This window comes from Vigna umbellata, chromosome 6 (assembly GCF_029865625.1).
Source record: "Vigna umbellata cultivar VRB3 chromosome 6, Vumbellata_1.0, whole genome shotgun sequence".
Classification (NCBI taxonomy): Eukaryota; Viridiplantae; Streptophyta; class Magnoliopsida; order Fabales; family Fabaceae; genus Vigna; species Vigna umbellata.
This window is the reverse complement of record NC_142170.1, coordinates 27,554,455-27,567,078: the sequence shown is the minus strand read 5'-3', so window position 1 is coordinate 27,567,078 and position 12,624 is coordinate 27,554,455. Positions and strand designations below refer to the sequence as shown.

Here is a 12,624-nt window from a genome sequence, read left to right as displayed (position 1 = left end):
ACATTCAAGTCATCATTGTTAATGCCACTCTCTAAATTACCTTGTCAAGAAGGCCTATCCCCAATTACGAGTTCATACAATTCCTAACATTCCTAGTAATTAGTTCTTTTAGCACAGGAGCTTAACGACAACCAATATAATATTGGGAGTAATTCCCTGGATCTAGACTTCCCCGTACGTTCCCGTATCGACAAAGCCAATAATCATGCATTGAATGAGTTAAACAAAGCAAGCTTTGAGCAAAGAGGAAAAACCCTAACTAATGATGAAAGAAAGCATAAGTCTTAGATTAAGATGCAAGCACAAATTCCATATATGAGAGCTTCAAAAGATTACATTGATTCCCCAACAAACATACAAGGTTTAGTTCACCATATTCATGGTGAACCTAGATGAACAATAATGAAAGAATGAAGGATAAAACCCTAGAAAGGTGAAGAGGTAGCCTGAGCATCCAAGATCCTCCTTCAAAGGGGTGGAAGAGAGAGTGTTTGCTTCGTTTCTGCCAAAGATACAAACCCTAGGACGTCCTAAAGCTTATATACTATTCTAAAATTACAGAAAATATAGGCCCAAGCCCATAAGTGTGTCGCTCAGCGGTAAAGTACCGCTCAGCGGTGAGTGCGTGAGTCGTTTCTTCCCCTTAGCGGCCATTTTGCCCCTCAGCGAACCTTCCGTGAGCTCCTGAGTGCCGCTCAGCGGTAAACTGCCGCTGAGCGGTAACTTCGGCTTCTCCTTTTGCACTTTTTGATGTCTTTTCTGATTCCATCTCTCTCCTTCTTCACTTCTTTCACTAAATTCACCTTAAAACCTGCTCAAAAACACTGAAATCAAGCATAAACCTGTCCAGCTCTCTTATTTATGAAAATATGAATAAAAGCATGATTTCAAGCTAGTTTCTAAGTATAAAGGTTGCTTTTAGTATCAATTTTAAGCATGAAAATAACAGTTTTTCAACTGTTATCAGTTATCGTGCTTACCATCCACCATCAAAGAAATTTTATATTTCTATGGATGTGACATTTAATGAGCATGAATTTTTTTATGTTGATTCTCCACTTCAGGGAGGCAATGAAAGTAAAGTGCATAATCATGATGTTGGTATGTTTGATTGTGAAGATAAATTATCGTGTGAGGATCATTTTGCAGGAAGTAAGCCAATCCTAAATATGGACTCTTCTTTTATGGATAATACAGTGTCTTCTGATCATAACCAATTGGCTCAATCTTCTCCACAGGTTCAGGTTGACTCTTTAGAGGTACCTTCTGATCATATCTCTAACAATACTAATTTAAATGAAATTGATCATGGAATTGATTCTTGTTTGCGTGAGACCATCATCACACCAAACACTGAGTCTACTACTGTTCAATATATTCTTCCACCTCGTTCTAACCGGGGTCAACCTCAGTTAAATATGAACCAGACCTCCAAGCCAAAGTTAAATATCCCATTAGTAAATATGTGTCATCTCATAGGTTATCTCACTCATTTGCATCATTTGCATCTCAATTATCTTCAATTTCTATTCCTAGTAATATACAGGAAGCTTTGGCAGATCCTAGATGGACCGAAGCAATGGTTGAGGAGATGGCAGCTTTAGAAAAAAACAACACTTGGGATCTTGTGCCCTTACCAAGAGGGAAGAAAACTGTGGGCTACAAATGGGTCTTTACAATTAAGCATAAAGCTGATGGAACTATTGAGAGGTATAAAGCACGACTTGTGGCTAAAGGTTACACTCAGTCTTATGGTGTAGATTACCAAGAGACGTTCGCACCGGTAGCCAAGCTCAATACTGTAAGAATACTTTTGTCGCTAGCTGCAAACCAAGATTGGCCTCTTCTACAATTTGATGTGAAAAATGCTTTCCTACACGGAGAAATTTCAGAAGAAATTTATATGGATTATCCACCAGGCATGACTGATTCAATTGGAATGAAGGTTTGCAAATTAAAGAAGGCCCTATATGGATTAAAACAATCCCCAAGAGCATGGTTTGGAAGATTTACCAAGTCTATGAAGGCTTTTGGCTATAGAGCAAGTAACTCTGATCACACCTTATTTTTTAAGAGAGGGAAAGGAAAACTTACAACTTTGATTATATATGTAGATGACATGATTGTTACAGGAAATGACCAAGATGAGATTTCTAGTTTACAATAATACCTTGCATATGAATTTGAGATGAAACAACTTGGAAATCTCAAATATTTTTTAGGTATTGAAGTAGCTAGATCAAAACATGGTATTTTTCTATGCCAAAGAAAATATGCTATTGATTTACTATCGAAAACTGGGTTGCTTGGGAGTAAACCAGCTGATACACCAATTGAACAAAATTATAAGCTCTCTCAATGCTCAAATTCAGCAAGCATAGACAGAGGAAGATACCAAAGGCTGGTAGGAAAATTAATTTATTTGTGCCATACACGTCCAGATATCACCTATGCAGTGAATGTTGTTAGTCAATTTATGCATGACCCACGAAAGCTTCATATGGATGCTGTTGAAAGGATTTTGAGATATTTGAAGTCCGCTCCTGGAAAAGGAATTTTGTTCTCAAATCATGAAAACTTAAAGGTAGAAGGGTACACTGATGCAGATTGGGCAGGATCAAAAGATGATAGAAGATCTACCTCTGGATACTTTACTTTTGTAGGAGGGAATCTTGTAACTTGGAGGAGTAAAAAACAACCTGTAGTAGCAAGATCTAGTGCTGAAGCAGAATTCAGAGGCATGGCACTAGGTGTATGTGAACTTTTGTGAATTAAAAATGTGCTATCAGATTTGGGCTTTACACAAAATGAAGCTATGAGTTTGTACTGTGACAATACTTCGACTATAGCAATTGCTCACAATCCTGTGCAACATGATAGAACAAAGCATGTGGAGATTGATAGACATTTCATCAGAGAGAAGCTTGAAGCTGGAATAATTTCATTTCCTTTTGTAAGATCAGAATTGCAGTTGGCTGATGTTCTCACCAAAGGAGTATCAAGAAGATTGTTTAATGAGTCTCTATTCAAGTTGGGAATGTGTGATATCCATGCACCAACTTGAGTGGGGGTGTTAAGATATGTCAAATATTCTATTAAAGAATATTAGGCAATCAAATATTGTGTTAGTTATAATTTAGATATTATTATAATTTGTGCATATTTGTGCACCTGTCATTCCTTTAATAGATGAAGGATTATAGGATCCTTAAATATATTATATATATATATATATATATATATATATATATATATATGGTACTCTACACTTTAAAGAATTATTCTTTAAACCTTTTATTAGTAATTAGTTAAAGCATCATAATTATCATATACACTGTCCCTGTTCTAAACGTTTTCTTACACACGTATACGTGATTTGTTCTTTGTATAACGTTTTCAGGATATAACATACGAGGACAGGGCCAAGATGTTGCAGGAGCACCAGTACACTAAGAGGATACTGCACCGGTTACTTTTGCTTTTAGGCACCGGTTCTACAACCGAGGCATATACCGGCGAGGTAAAAAGGGGTAGGTTTTATGCCTCGGTCGTGAACTGAGTTAAAAAGAATAGGATTTATGCCTCGGTTTTTACGTAACCGAGGCAGTAACTTGTTTTGTTTTTTTTTTAAGCTTCAGGATGTTGTTGATGTTTGTTCTTATGCATCACCCATCTTCCACTGCCATCACCCATCTTCCACTGCCACCAGCATGATTTCCCACTTTCAGAGCTACCAACACAACAACGCAATTCCACATTTTCAGTGAAACAAGAATGATTCTCCACCAGCTTCTCTTCCTCTGTTCCTAGAGGTCTCAGCTCTGCCGCCACTCAAAAACTCCAATCAAAAATCCAAAAATTGAAACTCCAATCAAAAATCCAAAAATTGAAATCGGAACCCTAGACGAATCGGAACGAGAATGACGTGCTCCCACCACCACCTGCAGAGAATCAAACTCCACCACTCTTGCAAAGCATCAATTAAACATAAAACAACCCAAACAAAATTAGAAAAAGGAGACGGAAGGAAGTTTCCTCCTTCCCTGCAAATCAGAACAAAGAGAAGAAGAACGAGAATGACCGCCCTTGCGCCCCCACTGCGTCTTCGCCGCGCCTCAATCACGCCATTGAATATCCTTCGTCGCGCCTCCATCAGAGCAGAGAAGAGGAAGGAAGGGAAACAAAAGAAAAAGGGAGAAAAGAGAAGAGCGGTGCAACTTCTATCTCTGTTTGCGAAATTTAACCCTAAACACATGTTATTACCTCGATTATTTTTTTAACCGAGGCAATAAGGGTCTACGGCCTCGGTTCTATAAAGAACCGAGGCCTATACCTTTGCGCGATAATTACAAAAATGCCACTGCACCAGTTTTAGGCATCGGTTCTTTTTGAACCGAGGCATATACCTTGCGCGATAATTACAACAATGCCACCGCACCAGTTTTAGGCATCGGTTCTTTTTGAACCGAGGCATATTCATTTGTGATAACTACAAAAATGCCACCGCGCTATTTTTTGCTTCGGTTATAACTTAACCGATGCCAAATGCGCGAGTTAAAATCTTGTTTTTTTACTAGTGGAGGAAGTGAGGAGAATGATAAAGGATGAAAGTTCAGACATATGGCTCAAACTTGAACTCATTAACGATGTGAAACGCTTGGGTCTGAGTTACCATTATGACAAGGAGATAAGTGAAGCCCTTCTTCGGTGTCACTCTTCTGCAAGATTCAGTGGCACACTCGTTAACAGAAGTTTGCATGAAACGTCTTTGTGCTTTAGGCTTTTCAGAGAATATGGCCATGATGTCTCAGCAGGTATAACATTTTCTTATTATAAGCAAAATAATATTTATTTATTTTTTCCAAACAATTATTTATAATATTATTTAGTTTGTAAAATATCTGAAAACTACCATTAAACCTAACAAATAAGCATTATTTATGTTTTGCGTTGATTCCTAATAAAGAAAGAGCACTATCTATCTATATTACTTTCATCGTGTTTTAATTATTTGATAAAAAAATAGAAAAGGAAAAAAGAAAGTGGTGAGGAGGTAATTAAATGAAATTTTCAACTGTTATCTTTAGGAAAAAGAAGAGTGAACAAAAGTGGGGAGATAAAAAAATTAAATCTTTGACAAAAAAAACCAAGTACTGAGCTGTTCATGAACACCATTATAGGCCTTAACATCATAAATATATGAATTTAAACTCTGCTATACTGTCACGTGGATTTGGGGACCACCAGTTAATGCTTTCACCAGTCTCCTTAGTTACCCAACAACGGACATTTCAAATAACAGCCTAAGTGCCTCACTAAAACCAGGAACAACACATGACTAATAGACATGAATGTTAACAACTTTTTTTTCTTTTAACAATTTTTTTGATAATATATATGTCGTATATTATTGATCTATATTTAAGCAAGATTAATCACAAACTACTATTGTAAAAAAGTTGTAAAAACAATTGTTAAAAAACATTTTTCAATAGACAGATAAAACACAAAGTTTTATTAATATATATATATATATATATATATAATTATATTTTAAACTCTTTATTGTTATTTTGAATATATTTATAAATTTAATTAGAATAGCATGTTGATACAAAAGTAATTGCAGTGTCCATGGTATATATAGTACTACGTGTTTTTTTTTTATTTATTTTAAATATATTCAAAACTATACTCACATTGTCTAAAAGTTGAAGTACAATCTAAATGCACTTTATTTTCAAAGTTTCTTTACATGACAATCTTGTAGAGAAATTTCAAACTTCAGACTAGATATTTCTTCAGATTTGATAATTGATTCCAACGATTCAACGAACTTTAATTGAAATATTTTTATATTATGATAGACGTATAAATTAAATTATATTAGTATTAATGTAGTATATTCTTATTTTTATTTTATAGTTTTTGAATGTTTTTAAAATCAATGTTTTCATTCCTGTATTTTTTTTTTTTTCATTGGTATAGTTCTAAAAAACATATATCAGTAACCTTCGTGATATCTAAAATTTAGATGGCTTGGTTTGTTCTTTAATCATGCAGATATATTTGAGAGGTTTAGGGAGGAGAATGGCAATTTCAAAGAAAACCTTGTGAGTGATGCGAAGGGAATGCTGAGTCTGTATGAGGCATCGTTTCTTGGGTACGAAGGAGAGAAGATTTTGGATGAGGCCATGGTCTTCTCTAGCTTCCATCTTAGGGTTTCCCTCAACGAAGGTAAAAGCAGTAACATGCTTTTGGAACAAGCCAATCATGCATTGGAGCTTCCACTCCATCACAGAATCCAAAGGCTGGAAGCTAGGTGGTATATTGAATCTTATGCCAAAAGAACAGACTCAAATCGACTGCTGCTTGAAGCAGCAAAACTTGATTTCAATATTGTGCAGTCAACACTGCAAAATGATCTCCAAGAAATGTCAAGGTCAGTTTGTGTTGGAAAATCAGTAACTCTTTTAATTAAAAGTATGCATGCTGCAACTGTATCACACGCAACAGTGATTGGCTATCTTGAAAATAAAAATCTACCACAAACAAATTCTGGTCAACTACCCATATGAATACCCATATGAATGTTAAACGATTAATCCTGTTATTGTGCCTTTGAAAAACTACTCACGTCTTCAAAAAAGTCATGATTTATGTGATTTTCCACTTACATTGTTTAATCAATTACGTATATATATACTTTCACTATGTTTTAATTATGTGAGAAAAATTAAATACGACAAACAAAAGGAAAGTGGTGAAGTTATGAAATGAAAGTTTCAACTATTATCTCGAGGAAAGAGACGTGTGCACAAGTGGGGAGAAAGAAATATAAAACTTTATCAAAATTTAATTTTAATTAAATAGAAAGAAAAAATAAATAATATTTTCTGTTAATTAGACAATTACTCCTTAAAAAATTCGAGGTTACTGTTTTATGATAATCCTTTTCTTTTACATCTTTGGAGATACCATATTTTACATAGGAAAAAAAAAACATGTGTAAGAACGTATCTAAATTTACAAGGATAAAATTTGGACACAACAACATCAGACTGAGATAAAATGCTAATTTTAGTAAATCAGTAACTACTTTTCTATTAACTAAAACTATGCATGCTGCAACTGTATCACACAAAGTGATCTCTTGAAAATAAAAATCTACAAGATAAACAAATTCTGGTCTCCCCATCATGAATATTAAACGACTAGTCTTATATTATTGTGCCTTAAAAAACTATACATGTCTTCAGACATGATTATGTGGTTCTCCACTTATATTGTTTGATCAATTACGTATTCTTTCACTATGTTTTAATTATATGAGAAAGAAAATAGAAAAGGACAAAGAGAAGAAAAGTGGTGGGGAAGTTATTAAATGAAATTCTCAACTATTATCTCCAGGAAAGAGACGTACGTGTGCACAGAAGTGGGGAGGAAGAAAAAATAAAAGGTTAATTAAACAGAATGAAAAAGGAAATAATATTATGTCAACTAGAGAATTATTCCCTTAAAAGAAATAGAAGGTTACTGTTTTATTATGATCCTTTTCTATTACATCTTTGGAGATATCTTATTTTTCTTTAACACTTTGTGATGAAGGTGGTGGAGGGGAATGGGACTGGCCTCAAAGTTAAGCTTCAGCCGAGACAGACTTATGGAATGTTTCTTTTGGACTGTTGGAATGGTCTTCGAGCCTCAGTTCAGTGATCTCCGTAAAGGCTTAACAAAAGTTACTTCCTTAATAACTACAATCGATGACGTTTATGATGTCTATGGCACCTTAGACGAATTAGAACTTTTCACTGCAGCTGTGGAAAGGTAGCTTACGTAAAAAAAAAGAAAAAAACTTCAATCACGAGCATGAAAAAAACTGCTGAAATTATTAATCAGTGCACTAATTAGAATTTTTTTTTTCTTGTTTCAGTTGGGATGTTAAAGCAGTTCAAGTTCTCCCTGATTACATGAAGATATGTTTTCTGGCACTGTACAACACTGTCAACGAATTTGCCTATGATGCCCTTAAGGAACATGGACAAGATATTTTACCCTACCTCACCAAAGCAGTGCGTTAATTCATAAATTATAGCAACTATTTCTTATATTATGCATACATGTTAGTGCATTATTGAGATTATTTTTGTTTTTTAATTAAATTACACAGTGGTCTGATATGTTGAAAGCATTCCTACAAGAAGCCAAATGGATTCGCGACAGACACTTGCCAAGATTCGAGGATTACATCAACAATGCATGGGTCTCAGTCTCCGGGGTGGTTATACTCACATGCTTATTTCTTACTAAACCAAAGCATTACAAAAGAGGCACTTCAATCCTTGCACAATTACCACTCCCTGTTACAGAAACCATCCCTTATTTTTCGACTTTGCAATGATCTGGGCACATCAAAGGTAAATTTGATTCCATACATGACCATGTTTTTTTTTTTTTTGTGACATTTTTACATCATTAAAACAACAGCCTAAAACATAAAAGTAATTGGTCTCGGGTTGTAATTTTGCAGGCAGAGTTAGAGAGAGGTGAAGCAGCAAGCTCCATTGTATGTTTCATGAGAGAAAGTGGTGCTAGTGAAGAGGGTGCTTACAAAATAAATTAGTTTGTATATGGAGGGTTCGTTATCTTTGTATCATCTGGTTATTTTCAAGTTAAATTGCTAAAACATTTTCTTGATTATAATAAAATAATTTTGTAATTTCCTGTAACACATTGTTTTTGCTGAAAGGGGAAGAGAAAAACTCCTGCTCCTCCTGTTTGATAATGTTCCACCTTTGCCGATCGGTTCTCCTTGTTCCTGTCTTACCGTCTGGATTTTCCTCTCTCACTGCAAAATGGGGGTGGCTTGCAGCAAACATTTCGACGCTCAAATCAGAATTTATCTCCGCAAGTCTAGTCTAAATTAGAAAATCAGAGAGCTCACCTTCATAATCAATTGTTATTTATAGGGTTTCAATGAATATCATCCATTAATTTACCTCTTAATGACGATCAATGTTAACCTTAACTGTTCCACAGTGACCGTTATATCATTAATTATGCATTCATTGACATTCAAAGGTTGTCTCCAGTAAACAGCTGGAGAGTTCACGAATATTATCCTGGCGTCTGACCGGGAATGATCTGCTTCCATTGCCCCTTGCATACCCAGTCGGTCTAATTAACACTTTCATCGTCCTTGGACGATCGGTCTAACTTACTCGGTAGTGACTCAAACATGTCCGGTCGGTCTAACCTATTCGGTGATGAAGACCATTTTATCACTGTCTGAGGGATACATAGGAATTTGATTGTATCCCAAGTATGCATCCAGGAAGCTTAACACTTGGAACCCCGATGCCCCATCCACTAACGCATCAATACTTGGTAGTGGATAAAAGTCCTTGGGGCAAGCTTTGTTTAGATCCGTGGAGTCCGTGCACATTCTCCACTGATCGCTCGACTTTTTTACCATCACAACGTTCACCAACCATGTTGTATATTTGATCTCACGGATGAAGTTTGCTTCCAAAAATTTCTTTACCTTACCTGCCACCGTGAGTCTCTTTTCTTCCCCCAATCTCCTCTTCTTCTAAACCACCGGTCGGGCTTCCTTAAATAATGCCAGCTTATGCGACATAATCCTTTGGTGAATTCCTGGCATATCGACTGCAGTCCAGGAAAATAAATCCTTGTTTTTCTTCAACTCCACTCCTATTGACCTGACTTGTTCCTCCGTTAACTCACTTCCAATGGTAGTAACTTGTTCCTCCTTATGCCTGAGGCTAAAAGGCTTTGTTTCTCCCATTGGTTCCATCTGGTCGTCAGTATTAGTTCTTGGATCCAGATCTGCCATGGCTACCTTCGAGCGTCTTCTCCTCTGTCAGTTTTGTTGGTCGGATGAGGATGGTTGAACCTTAAGCCCTGCTACGTAACATTCTCTAGTGATCCTCTGATCTGACTGAACGGTGCAAATGGTCCCACTATCTGATGGAAACTTAAGTGTGAGGTGAGGTGTGGAAACAATCACCCCGAATGCGTTTAAGTAAGGTCGGCCCAACAACACATTGTAGGATGTGTTCGCTTCTACTAGCAAAAACCTGGTCTTCAGCTCCTTATTCCGCTTGGTCCCTAAGAAAGTTCTTAGATCCACGTATTCTCTTGTATCCACCCTTTCTCCCGAAAATCCTACTATCTGCTCGTTATACGAAGTTATCAGATTCTCGGATAAATCCATCTGCTGGAATGTCAGAGCTTCCTTGATCTATCAACACCTTTCCTACGCTGTACCGTGCAATAATGGATGTTATTACCATCGGATCGTCTTGATCAGGATCAGGAGCATGAAAATCTTCATCGTTGAACGTGATTGACGGCATTGAGCACTTCCTCACATCTACCCGATGAACACTTTTTAACTCCCTCAGGTTTCTCTCCCTGGTCGACGCCGATGATCCTCCAACAAAACCTCCATAAATAGTGTTTATTGTACCACACAATGATCGGTCATGGCTGCGACTTCTACTTCGCCTACGATCTGGGCGTCTATCATCTCTTCTATCACTTTGTTTCATCCTAGTCCTCCTAGGTGGACTTCTCGTCCTCCGTTCCACCTTAACAAACTTTCTCAGGTGACCCGCTCGGATTAGCTCCTCCACTTTATCTCTCAACACCGTGTAGTCTTCGGTGGTATGTCCTATGTTTAGATGATAGGTACAATGTTTAGTCCGTCGGCTTTGGGTGATGACCGAGAAGGTCTTAAACGAATAAGATCTGCACTTAGGGCTTCTTCCAAGACTCTAGCCCTTGCATGTTTAACGGGGTATACTTTTCGAATCTAGCCCCTTTCGAGCCATCTCTGTACTTTTGGCCTTTTGGCCGTTCACTAGGCACAAACAACTTCTTGCCTTTCTTCTTCTCTTGCCCTGAAGTTGAGCTCTGCTCTTGTTGTCGCCTCTGAACAACACTCATCTCCTCTATTATGATGAACTGTGCTGCTCTCTCTTGCAACTCATTCAGGGTTAATGGGGCTCTGCAAACAGATTATCGGCGAAAGGGGAAGGCCTCAACGCGGTGGCCAGAGTGCTAATTGTGAATTTATTGCCTACTCCCCTTACTTTCCGAGCGGTCTTATTGAACCGGTCCATGAAATCTCTGAGGCTCTCTTCCTTCTCTTGCTTAATATTCGTCAACTCCAAGGTACGTCAAATTGGGAGCTTTACTAGCATAGAACTTTCGTTCAAACATGTCCCTCACGGTAGCAAAATCGTTGGTTGTTCGAGGTCTAAGTGAATGGAACCATGCTAATGCTTCTCCCTTTATTGATAAGGAAAAAACTCTGCACCACACATTTTCGTTGGGGGAGTAGATGGTCATAGCATCAACGAAGGACCTCAAGTGCTCCTCCGGATCACCTGATCCATCATACTTCTCCAGGACTGGGAATGCTTTTTCTGGAATTTATTCCTCCATGACCACCGCTGTGAACGAATGAAGTGCCCTCGCTCGGCTGCCTGGGACTGGATGATTTGTGGTCCGACGCGAGCCAGCCTCGCTATGATCCTCCCCTTGATGGCGGGCCTGACCCTCACCATGGTGATGACTGTCACTGGTAGGATCTGTGTCTTCTTCCGAGTCCGGCTTCGTTTCCAACATTTCCACGATAGGTGGTGCTGCAGCGCGCGGAAGATTGTCGATTGGCTTGCGCCCCCCTAACCGCATCACGCTCGCCCCTAAGGGTTTCAATCTCTGCCTGCATTGCCTCCATCCTTCTTCTCTTCTCCTGCATAAATGCTGTCGGGTCCTGTTCCATCCTTATGGCTTCAATAGGATATCTTTAAAGATCCTCGGGCCCCACGGTGGGCACCAAAATGTTTCTGCTAAAAGGGAACGAGGAAAACTCCTGCTCCTCTCGCTTTAGAATGCTCCACCTCCGCCGATTGGTCCTCCTTGCTCCTGTCTTACCGCTTGGATCTTCCTCTCTCACTGCCAAAATGAGGTGGCCTGCAGGAAACACTCCGACGCTCAAGTCAGAATTTATCTCCGCAAGTCTAGTCTAAATTAGAAAATCAGAGAGCTCACCTTTGTGCGTCCGACCGAGAATGATCCGCTTCCATCGCCCCCTGCATACTCGGTAGGTCTAATTAACACTTCCATCGTCCTTGAACGATCGATCTAACTTACTCGGTAGTGACTCAAGCATGTCCGATCGGTCTAACCTACTCGGTAGTAACACATTTTTTCTTCATCTAATATAGTAAAGGTGTGATTAATGCAATATAAAATTACATAAATTGAAACAATTGTTTTCAACTGAATACTCCAAAATAATGTAATGATTTCACAATTAGAAAGAAATGTATTGGAGGTAATAGATGCGTGATATGGTAATATTGGACAATATTAATTAATAATAACAAATGTTATACGTTATTCTTTTATTACGGTTAACATTAAGACCTTCTAAATAAAGAAGATAACAATAATCATTGATGATTATATTAATTATAATAATTGACAATATTAAAAGGTAATATCATATTTGTACAAATATATACAAATTAAGGAATTTTATTTTTAATTCTTTTTTGAAATTTATGGGTGAGAAAGTTAATGTTTGTCTCT

The 12,624-nt window shown here is 37.6% G+C and overlaps 1 pseudogene; it reads left to right on the top strand.

The window, feature by feature from the left end:
• Nucleotides 1-1,169: 1,169 nt before the first annotated feature.
• On the top strand, nucleotides 1,170-8,623 carry LOC148197110 (tricyclene synthase EBOS, chloroplastic-like; annotated as a pseudogene).
• The last annotated feature ends 4,001 nt before the right edge of the window (nucleotides 8,624-12,624 follow it).